The sequence below is a fragment of the Sus scrofa genome, chromosome 9 (genome assembly GCF_054392235.1).
Source record: "Sus scrofa isolate SSC_HxYL_T2T_F1_AM1 chromosome 9, Sscrofa_HxYL_maternal_Yorkshire_Landrace_v2.0, whole genome shotgun sequence".
Taxonomy (NCBI): domain Eukaryota; kingdom Metazoa; phylum Chordata; class Mammalia; order Artiodactyla; family Suidae; genus Sus; species Sus scrofa.
The window spans coordinates 57,275,616-57,290,039 of NC_139391.1; the positions used below are offsets into that span (position 1 = coordinate 57,275,616).

At 38.1% G+C, this 14,424-nt stretch overlaps 1 protein-coding gene and 1 long non-coding RNA gene across 15 annotated transcripts in view; one reads left to right on the forward strand and one right to left on the reverse strand.

The window, feature by feature from the left end:
• The window catches only part of ZBTB44 (zinc finger and BTB domain containing 44), a 70,689-nt gene that overhangs the window by 51,998 nt on the left and 4,267 nt on the right, over positions 1 to 14,424 (reverse strand). The window lies entirely within an intron of this gene.
• On the forward strand, positions 6,699 to 14,286 carry LOC146399927 (uncharacterized). Its single transcript, XR_014815588.1, has 2 exons — positions 6,699 to 8,124; positions 11,267 to 14,286. It is a non-coding gene; the product is annotated as an uncharacterized LOC146399927 (long non-coding RNA).

Here is a 14,424-nt window from a genome sequence, read left to right on the forward strand (position 1 = left end):
AGAATTTAAAAAGTGAGTTTTAGTTGTACTCTTTCCTGCAAAACCACCTAAAGGGGAAAACGCTTCTGTGAGAAGATCAAACAAAAGCCTATTGTGATTATCTGAATGTCCAGAAAAATATATGCTTATAGTTACAGCTCTTAAATCAATACAAAAATCTATAATAAAGTCTTTAAAAAACACCTATTAAGTTGATGTTTCTTAGAAAGTTACTACCTCAAATCTCCCTAATGAGCAATACATATCTTACATCATAACTGCTCAATTCCTATTAAGGTTTTTAATTCTAGAAATGCCACAGATATATACCCTTAGTATCCATGCCCCTTTGAACTACAGAAGACTGCTACAAGGCCAAATACATTGAGCCTTTTGACAGTACTATGTATTAATTAAAAGAATTAAAATCTTCTCATAGTGCCCAAATCCAGTAACAGATTTCTCCACTTTATATATAATTAAGCATTATTTATTTCACTAAACTAAATTCAATCATCACGCAATATATTACTGTTCCCTAGAGATAGCTTATATAGTAAGAAAATTGCTTTGTAGTTCAGACAAATCTGGATCTTTTGTTGTTATTTTATAACCTGTTTATTATTAAAGTATAGTTAATTTAAAATAGTGTGTTAGTGTCAAGTGTATAGCATAGTGATTTGTGTTTCTTTGCAGATTATATTCCATTATAGGTTATTATAAGATATTGGCTACAAATCCCTGTGCTATCCAGTAAATCCTTAGTTGCTTATCTATTTTATATATAGTAGTTGGTATCTGCTACTCTCATACTTCTAATTTGTTCCTCCTCCCCACCCTTTGGCAACCATAAGTTTGTTTTCTATGTCTGAGTCTGTCTCTCTTTTTGCGTTATTTTTTAAATGGGGAGTTCCCGTCGTGGTGCAGTGGTTAACGAATCCAACTAGGAACCATGAGTTGTGGGTTCGATCCCTGGCCTTGCTCAGTGGGTTAAGGATCCGGCGTTACCGTGAGCTGTGATTTAGGTTGCAGACATGGCTCGGATCCCACGTTGCTGTGGCTCTGGCGTAGGCCGGTGGCTACAGCTCCGATTCTACCCCTAGCCTGGGAACCTCCATATGCCGCAGGAGCAGCCCTAGAAAAGGCAAAAAGGCAAAAAGCCAAAAAGCCACACACACACAAAAAAAAGTAATACAATTCTAAAGCCCTTTCCATTCAGTTACTACAAAATATTGGCCACATTCCCCATGGTGTACAATATATCCTTGAGCCTATCTTACATCCAATAGTTTGTACCTCTACTCCCACACTTCTATATTGCCATTCCCCAACCAGTAACCATTAGTTTGTTCTCTGTATCTGTGAGTCTGCTTCTTTGATTTATGGTTTTGTTGTTGTTTTGGCCTTTTTAGGGCTGCACCCACGGCATATGGAGGCTCCCAGGCTAGGGGTCGAATCAGAGCCATAGCTGCCAGACTACATCACAACCACAGCAACGCCAGATCCTGAGCCGCATCAATGACCTATGCCGCAGCTTGGAGCAACACCAGATCTTTAACCCACTGAGTAAGGCCAGGGAATGAACCTGCATCCTCATGAATACTAGTTGGGTTCTTAACCTGATGAGCCACAATGGAACTTTCTGCCTCTTTTATGTTACATTCACTAATTTGTTGCATTTTTAAAGATTCCACATACAAGCAATATCGTATAGTATTTATCTCACTATATAAATCTGGATCTTAATCATGGCTGTATCACTGATCTGACTGGATGCCCTTAAACAATTTAAGTGTGGTAGGGGTTAAATGAGATTAAATGAGTACTTAGGAAGTGCCCACTGTCTAGCACCATCAGTATACACACAAGAATGTGATGAAGCACTGAGTAACAGATGAAGTATCCTTACTGATAGACCTTTGACTCTATCACCTACCTCTGGCTGAATTAATCTCAAACCTCTAATACCATCATCTTTCTTGAACTCCAATTCTGGGCCTCTAAGACCAGCTAGAGTGCTAGACAATTTCATCTGAATGTTTGCCATCTTTCAAATTCAGTCTTAAAACTGAACTCAAATTCTTTCTCCTCAACTGATACTCTACTGCAGAATTTCTGTTAATGACAGATGCTTTCAATTACCCAGTTACTCAGAGCTTAAAATCTAGTACTCATTTTTGATTCACCATCTCCTGTCAAAACCTGGAAATCTTTCCTTAGCTATTCCTTCCTCAGAGGCATATTCAGAAAAATTATAGATACTCCTCTACTTATAAATATTTATTAATAATTCAAGGTCATTCTCTGGAGCAAGTCATTAACCATACCCACTACCAAGAGACAATAATAGTCTTGCATGGTACTTTAAATCTTTGCTGTAGTCTTCATTAGTTTCTCTGAGATTTTCAGGGTTTTTTGGCTGCAGCATGCAGTGGCCTGATGTGGGATCCTGAACCTTGGGCCACAGTGGTAAAAGCGCTGGGTCCCAACCACTAGACCACCAGGGAACTCCCTCTCTGTGATTAGTTTTAAGGTAGTTATGAACACTATTAAATCCAGCATGGTCAATAAATACAAAAACCTTAAGAATGCAGAAACTGTTAATAAACAGAGGTATGTGATCATGGTGGAGACAAATGCAGAGCTAACACTTTAATGAGAAAGCATGCTGCCCCCATGCATGGAATAAGTCACTGAGCAATATGAATGATTCTGAAGTACCCACAACAAATTCTGCAACAAAGGATGCTATATCTATGAGATAATTGACAATAATCATCAACGGACAAGGAAAATTGATAAAATGGAAAAACTTGAGTACGTGTTTAGAGTAGCATCAACACTAGATGACAAGATTTCACACTTTTTCGTCTCAGGACCCATTTACACTCTTAAAATTTACTGAGAATTGCAAAGAACTTTTGTTTATAGGACAAAGCAGGAACTATACCTAATATTTACATTATACACTGAAAATGAGACATGTAAAAAGCTATTGATTCATTAAAAATGGTAAGCCCAGTAGTTCCCTGGTGGCCTAGTGATTAAGGATTCAGCATTGTTACTGCTATGGCTGGGCTTCAATCCCTGGCCTAGGAACTTTTGCATAATGTGGGTATGGCCAAAAAAAAAAAAAAAAAAAAAAAAAAAAAAAAATCCTATTACATGTTAATATAACATATTTTTCAGTAACCTACACTTCCTCAGAACAAAAAAGCAAGAATAACATGGATTTTTCCAACTCTCTTAAGGTCTATCATCATATCAACTGAATTCTCATATCTGCACCTGCATTCAGTCTGTTGTGATATCACACTTCAAGTAGCCTCTTGAAAACTCCACTGTATTTCTTGAGAATAAGAACGAAAATGACAATTATCTTATTATTATTATGAAATGGTTTTGACCTTATGGGCCCGCTGAAAGGTTCTGGAGATCCCAGGAGAGTTCATGAGTAACCACTGCCTTAATTTTTAATGTTAAATCAGGAGATGATTAGAAATTTGTAGACAAGAATTTAGAAAAGGCTCAGTAAGGTAAAGGACTGCTGTTCAAACTTCTGACCCAGACCAGAGAAAAACGGTTTTGTATATTCAAATTTGCACAACAAAGTAGTAAAATCCACTTGTCACTTAAGATAAAGGACCAATTGTAACACAGACATAATAGGCCTATTTGTAAAAGACAGTCAAGGAATCGTTAAATTGCTTATCTGGTTAAGCGGAATAGAGCTTGCTAGGGAGCTTCAAGGGTTATTAGGGTTAGGTCTCTTTGCTGTTCTTTAAAAAAAAAAGGCACACAAAACAATTCATCTCTGGATTTAAGTATTAGGATTGTTGGGGGGGGGTCACCTTGGAACCATAAGGAAAGCTAACTTAAGGATGGATGGCAAAGCAAAATGTTGAGAATTTAGGTTTCTTGTTTTTTGGGTTTGTCTTTATGCCTTTTTCTAAGGCTGCATCTGAGGCATATGGAGGTTCTCAGGCTAGGGGTCTAATTGGAGTTGTAGCTGTTGGCCTACCCCAGAGCCACAGCAACTGCCAGATCCTTAACCCACTGAGCAAGGCCAGGGATCAAACCCACAACCTCAAGGTTCCTAGTTGGATTCATTAACCACTGAGCCACGACAGGAACTCCAGAATTTATGTTCTTGATGCCATCACTGAATTGTAGAATAACTAACTCTGAAGTTGTCATACTCTGAGATTTGTTTTGTTTTCATTTGAAATAGTTAATGTCCTTAAGGTTTAAGTAACTACATTCAAAGTTTTTTGATACACAATATGAATATCCACATACAGATGTTCCACAGGTACTTCAACTGGTCCAAATGAATTAATCATCACTTTGCACAAATGTACTTCAAGTACAAATGTACTTCAAGTACTCTGGTCCATGATACCACCATTTCAAAAAGCAAAAAACCTGGAAATCATCTTTGACTTCTAAGGTAGCCTTTAAAAGGTTACTTCCTCAAAACAGGTCTATGTCCTAATCCCTGTAATTTTGTTAACGGTACTTTCATGGCAAAGATTTTGCAAGTATGATTAAGTATCTCAAGATATGGATATCTGTCCGCATATCCAAGTGGTCCCTAAATACAATCTTTAGCATCCTTCTAAGAGAGAGGTAGGAGACCTGACACATATATCAGAGAAAGTGATGGGAAGACAGACAGAAATTAGAGTGATGTGGCCCCAAGCCACAGAATGCCTGATGTCACCAGAAACTAGAAGAAGCAAGGAATGGATTCCCTACCCCACTAGAGCCTCTGGAGGGAGGGGGTACCCGCCAACATATTTTTTTTTTTTTCTCCTGTGGTATGCAGAATTTCCCAGGCCAGGGACGGAACTTGAGCCATAGCAGTAACCAGAGCTACAGCAGTGACAATGCCATATTCTTAACCAACTGAGCCACCAGGGAACTCCAGTACCTGCCAATATCTTGACTTCAATCCAGTGATACTGATTTCGAACCTCTGGCCTCCAGAACCGTGAGAGAATAAATCTGTTGTTTTAAGCCATCCAGTTTGTGATAATTTATTACAAGAGCCACAAGAAACTAATACAATTTCTATCTTCCACTTTTTCTCTAACACAGACTTGGTCATTAAGACCTATCTCAATCAAACCCATCCTTTCTCTTCTCCAATAGCCACTGCCTTGGGCTACTTTAACAACCTGACTGATCTCCTTGCCTTTAGTCTCACGAATCTTGAGTTAATCCTCCATCATTATTCGAATTGTCTAAAATCCAATCATCTTAGTCCATAAGTTACTACTTCATGCCTTAGCTATCATACTGAACAATTCTGGTATCAATTGATTTCAATACATAGGATATTGGAGATAAGGCAGACTATTATCCTCCAATTATAGTGAGGAAGAAACTGAGGCTTAGAGAATAAATGACTTATTTATTCTCATAAGGCAAGTTCTCATAAGGTCCTAAGACGAGTAAAGAGGAGTTTCCGTCATGGCTCAGCGGTAAACGAATCCAACTAGGAACCATGAGGTTGTGGGTTCGATCCCTGGTCTTGCTCAGTGGGTTAAGGATCCGGGGTTGCCACCATGAGCTGTGGTGTAGGTTGCAGACGCGGCTCAGATCTGGTGTTGCTGTGGCTGTGGTGTAGACTGGCAGCAACAGCTCTGATTAGACCCCTAGCCTGGGAACCTCCATATGCCGTGAAAGCAGCCCTGGAAAAGGCAAAAAAAAAAAAAAAAAAAAAAAGATAAATTCTTTGCGTCAAACTGATTTTGACTCATTCTCTGAACTATACACATTTCCACTTGCTCTCTTCTGGTCTCGTTTTAGAATTACCTTATTGCACTCAATAGGTCAAATTATTTTGTTTTTCCTTCCACTCTAGGTATGAGCAATACCATCCATTTGTATGTCAGTTTCCAGATTACAGTGTTTTAAAATATATTTTCTTTTGATCCACTTGGGAAGTATATGAAGAAATTCTTTAATGATCAAGGAAAATAAAGATCAGAGAAAATAAGCAGCCTTAACAGGGCCACAAAATCAGGTACTCTGACTCTACCAATGCCTTTCCCTCCACTGAACTCCTGCAGCATTTTCTATCTTGATTACTGACCTAGCATTTGATATAATACCAATTTAGGTTTACCAAGGTATTAGTCCTGTCTCTCCAAGGATAATTCCATATATCTGGAATCAATCATACCTGTGTTCTTCAAAAATCACTTTATAAATGCTTGCATTATAACTGATGTGCCAATTAAATAAACCAAACATACTTAATATAAATGGAACCAAACAGTATATATGTCCTACTCATTTCGCTTCTTTCACTGGATAGAAATTATTTTGAGATTCACCCATGTTTGCAGGCTCAAGAATTTTTGTTCCTTTTACTGCTGAGTACTATCCCATTGTATCCATTGTACCACAGTCTGGTTATCATCTAACAGATGATAGACTTTGAACTGTTTCCAGTATGGAGCAATTACAAATAAGGTTGCTGTGAACAAAAAATATTGACTGGCTGACGTTCCTGCCATGGCTCAGTGGTTAATGAACCTGACTAGTATCTATAAGGATGCAGGTGCGAGATCCCTGGCCTTGCTCAGTGGGTTAAGGATCTGGCGTTGCTGAGAGCTGTGGTGCAGTTGCAGACACGGCTTGGATCCTGCAGTACTGTGGCTATAGTGTAGGCCAGCAGCTACAGCTCCGATTCGATCCATATGCTGCAGGTGCGGCCATAAAAAGACAAAAGACAAAAAAATAAAAATAAAAAATTGCCTGGCACATCAGTAAATAAAAGATGTTACAGCCATCAAATTACAGCCATGCTGACAGTGAGCCCTGAGGGAGCTCAGGATGGAAATAGGGTGCAGTCATCAGACTAGTCACCCCCACCCCCAACCCTCAATGCACTCTGAGGAGTCTCAGGATGAGAAAGCACAGGATGCTGGGCCCATGTAGCTGAGATGCATATCAAAGAAATGATTTCAATGAGCCCAGACTCTTGCATCTTGCCACAGAAAAGTGCTAAATTCCTTGAGATATCTGGTTTTCTTTAATCTTCTGAAGTTTCTACTACCTGGTCTTTGTTGCAAAAACTCCTACATATCCTGGCTCCCCTGGCCTGCCTCTTTCAAGTGGTCCCTCAGAGCAATCTGAGAGTCCACTTCTGTGGACTGGGCTTGAAGTCCTCAGAATGTCTGCCAAATAAAACATAATTCTTAACATTGAGGTTGTGTTTTTTTTTTTTCACTTGACACTGCTATGAACATTTGTGCACAAGTCTTCATATAAACACACCAGGAGAGGTTCTTAATCATTTCTATTCCTATACCATTTATATATGCTATACTCTTGGGGTACGGGGGCATGCCCGCGGCATGCAGAAGTTCCTGGGCCATGTATTGAACACAAGCCACAACAGTGACAACAATGGATCCTTGACCTGTTAAGCCACCAGAGAGCTTCACACATGCTATATTCTTATTAATAATACTGCTTATTATAGTATAGTGGTTCTCAACTGGGCATCCCTTCACAGCCACAAAAGAATCACTGCTCTGTTAATCAGTAGAGTATTTTATGCATAATGGGTGATCAGTTAAGCTGTCTATAGATCTTGTTCTCCTATAGATCCATATGCTACTTGAGGGAAAATGCTGAACGTATGTGTATTCTGTAACTGCTTAACACAGAGAGAGCGTTTAAAAAACATTGACTAGGAGTTCCCTAGTTGGTTCAGTGGGTTAAGGATCTGGCATCGTCACTGCTGTGGCCTGGGTTCCCTGAGCTGGGAACTTCCACAATTCCACAGGCTCAGCCAAAAACAAAATAAAAAAAAGGAAAATAAATAAATAAATGTCTGTGGTGCTTATCTTTGGAATAAGCATATGCTTTTATGCTCATTTGTATTACTTTTTTTTCTGGCCACACCTGCAGCATGTAAAGTTCCTGGGCCAGGGACAACTCCTGCCACAGCAGTGGCCTGAGCTGATGTGGTAACAACATTGGATCTTTAGTCTGCTGTGCCACAAGGGAACTCCTATGGTCATTCACATTATTAATAAAAGTATAATTATAAATGCCTGAAATAATTTTTTTTTTTTTTTTTGGTCTTTTTGCTATTTCTTTGGGCCGCTCCCGCGGCATGTGGAGGTTCCCAGGCTAGGGGTCAAATCGGAGCTGTAGACACCGGCCTACTCCAGAGCCACAGCAACGCGGGATCCGAGCCACGTCTGCAACCACAGCTCACGGCAACGCCGGATCATTAACCCACTGAGCAAGGGCAGGGACCGAACTCGCAACCTCATGGTTCCTAGTTGGATTCGTTAACCACCGCACCACGATGGGAACTCCCTGAAATAAATATTTTTAAAGGAGTTTAACATATACAACATGCAAATGTTTTAAAGAAAACCTGTCAATATGGATAGTTTAAAAATGGAAAAGCCATTAACTCAGAGCAGAAACTTCACGCTAAAATTACACAGAAATTTTAGTAGTGAAAACACAACTCATCTACTTCCTTCTCCAGAAAGTTACTGTTAAAATAGTATGTTTTTCACTACTGCTTCCTTTAGAATAAAGTTTTCTGGACAATTATTACAGCATCTCATATTTTAAGTTTTGTTCTAAGAAAAACTGTCACTATGTTGTCAATCTAAGCAAAAACAAACATCCATATTTTCCAAGAAAGGAATCACTTTTTAGAATTGATCCACATGAGTACTCATACTTGAGAGCATGAACACTAATGAAAGTGCATGTAATCTTTATCTGACAATAGTTTAATTCCCAAGCGTTTTCTTTAGGTTTATTCTGAACGAATTACTACTGTACTTGAGTTATAAAAAAATTAAGTCACTTAACTTTTATAACTAGCCACTTTTTACTCAAGTAAACGCTTAATTCCCAAGCGTTTTCTTTAGGTTTATTCTGAACGAATTACTACTGTACTTGAGTTATAAAAAAATTAAGTCACTTAACTTTTATAACCAGCCACTTTTTACTCAAGTAAAGATTTTAATCATTTTACTACATGAAGAAGTCCTTTCTAGTTCAGAACTTTGAGAAAAAGAGAGACTGAGATTTATGTGGAGTTAAACTTTAATTAAACCAGTAACGTTAAACTATAAGAATTTCCTCTCACTGCTGGTAGCCATAGAGTCATGCTGATTATTAATGTCGATATCCAGGGAAAGTAAGTTAATGTACATTGAGTAACTCCTACCAAGTATAGCTCTCTCTGGCCTCACAATTCTGGGAAAAGGATTTTTACGATCTAATTATAAATAAGGAAACAGAAGATTAAATTAACTTGTCCACACTCCTATAAGCAATAAAACTGGGATTTGAAGAAAGGTCTGACTGAAAAAACCAAAATCACAGCCCCCTCTCCCCACCTCATCAGTTACCATTTGTAAGAACTCAACCACAGTACTTAAGGGATATCAGCTATTAATATCAAATCACTTTTACTAGAAAGAAAGCTTGAAGAAAGTGCGTATCTTATTTCAGTCTTTTGGATCCTTACATGAAAAAGTTAAATTCCAGTCAGTTTTAGTCAATTAGCACTTAAACAGCTCTTTGTTTCTCTAAGCGTTGTAAGTGGTCATATCAAGTACTTTAGTCCCACTGTGTATGCTTTAAAATATGTACGTAAGTATAGTGGCTTTACCCAACATGCCTTTGCAGTGTTACCAACCTTACATGTGTCTTAGGGATTTGAACTGTGTTCTCCCAAAAGATATTTTGAGTCCCCAGTACCTGAGAACGTTACCTTATTTGGAAACAGGCTCTTTATAAAAGTAATCAAATTTAACTGAAGTGATTAGGATGTCCTTATACAAAGTAAAATTCAAAGACAGATGCACAAAAGAAGAATGCCATGTTAGGACTGAAATTATGCTGCCACAGGCCAAAGCACTAGCAAAAGCAAGGAGAGAGGACAAGAATAGCTTCTTCCCTCATTAAGTTCCTTCCCTTAGATGGGATCAATCCTGCCAATACCATGTAAGCTCCAAATCAAACAAAATTTCTCTTTAAGCCATCCAGTTTGTGGTACTTTGTTACAGCAGCATTAGCAAACTAATACATGTCTACTTCTTAAAGTAATGTAAAACGTAACTACATTAAATTTTAATAAAAGCAGAGACTGCAATTTAAAAAGCAAGCCCAACTGTATGTTCTTTATAAGAAACCTACTTTAAATAAAAAGAGAGGTATGTTACAAGACATACCATGCAAACAATAAGTACAGGAGTTAGCTATCTTTAATATCAGACAAGATAGACTTCATCACAAAAAGTATTACCAGCAACACAAAGGTGTGTAACAAAGAGTATATATGCACCTGATAACAATGCTTCAAAGCATTAGGAAGCAAATATTGACAGGATTACAGAGAAAGATAAACCATAGTAATAAATGGAAAATTTAACACCCTTCTTACTAATAATTGATAGAACCAGGCAAAAAAACAAAACCAAAAAACACCAAGCTATAAAGATCTGAAAAATACCATAGACCACCTTGACCTAATTGATATTTATAGTGCAGAATACCTATTCTTTTCAAGTGCAAGAAGGTATGTTCACTAAGAGAGACCATGTGCTGGGCCATTAGACAAATATTAATAAATTTTAAAGGAATGAATGCACACAAGAGTATGCTGAAGACGGAGTTCCCATTGTGGCGCAGTGGTTAACGAATCCGACTAGGAACCATGAGGTTGCGGGTTCGGTCCCTGCCCTTGCTCAGTGGGTTGACGATCCGGCGTTGCCGTGAGCTGTGGTGTGGGTTGCAGACGGGGCTCGGATCCTGAGTTGCTGTGGCTCTGGCGTAGGCTGGTGGCAATGGCTCCGATTTGACCCCTAGCCTGGGAACCTCCATATGCCGCAGGGGCGGCCCAAGAAATAGCAAAAAGACAAAAAAAAAAAAAAAAAAAAAGAGTATGCTGAAGCCATAGGTGAAGTCCATGAATGCACATAGACTATGTTCTCTAATCATAATAAAGAAAATTAGAAATCAATGAGTAGTCAACAAAATTCCATACATTTTTAAATAAAAAATACTTCTAAATAGTTCATAGGTTGATGAAGGAATCAACAAGGGAAACTGGAAAGTATTTTTAACTGAGAAATATTGAAAATACAACATTATCAACATCTGTGGAATGTAATAGCTAAAGTAGTGCTTAGAGTAAAATTTACAGTTTTAAATATATATATACATATTAGAAAAGGTTTAAAAATCTTTGGCTTACCACGACATACTCTACTATCTCACACTCAATAAGACGGTTCATATAAAAAACAAAATAACAGGAGTTCAGTGGAAACGAATCTTCGTCCATGAGGAGGCAGTTTGATCCCTGGCCTCGCTCAGTGGGTTAAGGATGTGGTGTTGCCATGGGCTGTGATGTAGGTCGCAGATGCCGCTCGGATCTGGTGTTGCTATGGCATAGGCCAGTGGCTACAGCTCTGATTCAACCCCTAGCCTGGGAACCTCCATCTACCGCAGGTGCTGCCCTAAAAAAAATAAAAATAAAAATAAATAACAAGTGTTTCCAAAGATGTGGAGAAATGGAGCCCTTACCACATATGATCTAGCAATTCTACTTCTAGGTATATACAGCAAAGAACTCAAAGTAGGGGCATGAACATATACTTGGACAAAAATGTTCACAGGGGCAGTTAATCACAATTGAAAAATGTCTATCAGATAAATGGATAAACAAAATGTGGTATATACCTACGATGGAATATTATTTAGCCTTAAGGATATTCTAACATGTACTAGGACATTGATAAGCCTTGAGGACATTGTGCTAAGTAAAACAAGCCAGTTGCAAGATGAACACTGCAAAGCCAGTTGCAAATCAAACACTGTTGGATTTCAAATATACAAGACCCCTAGAGTACTCAAATTCATAGATAAGAAGTAGATATCACGAAAAAAAAATTAAAGCCAAATCTTGGTTCTGTGAAGAGTTAAGCAAAATTGATAAGCCTTTAGCTAGATTGACCAAGGGAAAAAAAGAAATGGAAAAAAAGGGTGGGGGCAGTAGAAGGAAAACCTTGGAAAGAGATATAATGACCAGGATGGTAGACTGTCCCAGAAATGAAGGGTGTAGAGTAGGAGTGGCCAACAGTGTCAAATGCTGATATAGGTCAAATAAGATACAGACCAAAGTCTATTCAATTTATCCATAAGAAGTCACTGATGACCTTAAAATTGCACATAATAGAGAGGTAGTAGACTGTAATAGACAAAGAGTAAACAGAAATGAGGAAGTGAAAATTTTGAGTGTAGACAAGTCAATCTGAAGAACTCTGACTTTAAAGATAGGGCAAATGTGTTAGCTGGAGGGAGGATACTGGTATTTTTATTGAATGGAAGAAACTAGAGAATGCTTCTTCCCCCAGATAAGCTTTTCTAAATTGTGATAAAATATACAAAGAATGTTTTAAGTGTTGGTGGAAAAGACTCAGAGAAGGAAAAGTTAAGATACAGAAAACAGGTGATAACAGATAGTATAAGGTCCCTGGATAGGTAAAAAGAAACTGGATTCAGGGCTTGAGTAAAAGAATTAGCCTTAAACAGAATGAGACCCAATGATAGGAAAAAAGAGGAAAGAAAAGGTGTAGTTACAGTTAAGTTTATAGGTCTGTGGTAAGAAGTAGCGGGAGTTCTTGTCTGATTGCTTAGACATTTACTTCTCTTAAGTTACAGGTAGAGGTTAGATTGACAAGAGATAAAGAAGAATTTGAGGGAAATGAAACATTAAAAAAAAAGTGTGGAGGAAAAAAAAAAAAGGATGGCTAGGAGGCCCTGGAGGCCTAACTGAAACCCAGACCACAAATTTCTAGTCCTAATCATCTACATAGCTTTTGAGTTATGTATATCTCAAGAAACTGTTAAAAAAAAAAAAATGGCTTTGAACCATTTTAAAAAAGTATTAATAATCAGAAGTTAATACTTACACAGTACTCAAATGTACCAGGCATTGTTCTAAGTACTTTTCACATATTAAATAATTTAATTTTCATACAGCAGTTTGACATAGGTATCATTTTTTATCTGCACTTAAACCAGTAAGGAAAATGAAGCAAAGAGAAGCTAAGGAACAGACTACAGCCACATAATCAGTAAAAATCAGAGTCAAGATGTGAACCCAGGCGGTATGCTGAGTTGTGCCCCTTAACACTACACTGGTTTGCCTCTCAAAGTAAAGCTTAAGTGAACCTAGTTGAAGTAGGAAGAAATGAGGAGGAAAAATACCAGGTGCCAACAATAAAGAGGTAGTGATTCCTGTAAATAGAAGAAGCAGAGTTTGAATAGTTTTATGTGCCATGTGAAAGGCACCAAAGATAAAAGAAACTGTCCTCATACAGTAATGGAAAGCCACAAAAAAGGAAATGAGCAATGCTGGAAGATCCAAGGCAGAAAGGAAGAAAAGCAAAGAGTGAAGGAAAAAGTAAAACCCAAGATACAAAATGTAAAAAGGAGAAAAAGGTAAAAGTGAAAGAAAGCACATACACACACACACACACATACACCAATAAAAGGGAAAAATGAAACAGAAGCAAAGTATGCCCAAGCCCCTGAAAACTCTATTTTCTTTGTTTGGACCAAAGAATTTACTAGTTTTATCAAAGAGTATAAAGAAAATATTTAATAGAGGGTAGCTCTGAATATGCTTACTAGCTAACATAGGTGAAGATCAGATACTTAAAGATCTGAATTGAGAAAACTTTTAAATTTTTTTAAAAATTTTATGGCCACACCTGTGGCATATGGAAGTTCATTGAATCCAAGCCACAGCTGCAGCAAAGTTGGACTCTTTAACCCACTTTCCTGGAACAGGGGCCGATCTGAATCTCCCCAGCAATCCTGAGCCACCGCAGTTCCCGATTTTTAACCCATTGCACCATGCTGTGAACTCCTAAGAGAAACCTTTTTAAAAAATCAAGTAAATGTGTTTCACAAGCCAGAGGACAGCAAAATCCTATTCCAGAAATTACAGTTTTCGGTTACATGCTACCAAGATGTTTGTAATTATGCTGAATTCATCAAAAACTACCAAAACCAAATAGCAACATTAAAAAATATATACCATTTAATACCTACAGGACAGTAATATAGAATACTGAAATTACAAATTCTTTAGCTATCAAACATGTGTAATTTTATTTTACTTTATTTTTTTAATCTTTTTTGCTTTTCAGGGCCATACCTGTGGCACATGGAGGTTCTCAGGCTAGGGATCCAATGGGAACTACAGCTGCCAGCCTACACCATGGCCACGGCAATGGCAGATCTGAGCTGCGTCTGTGACCTACACCACAGCAACACCAGATCCCTAACCCACTGGAGGAGGCCAGGGATCGAACCCGCATCCTCAAGGATGCTAGCCGGATTCCTTTCCGCCACGACAAGAACTCCTTAAGTTTT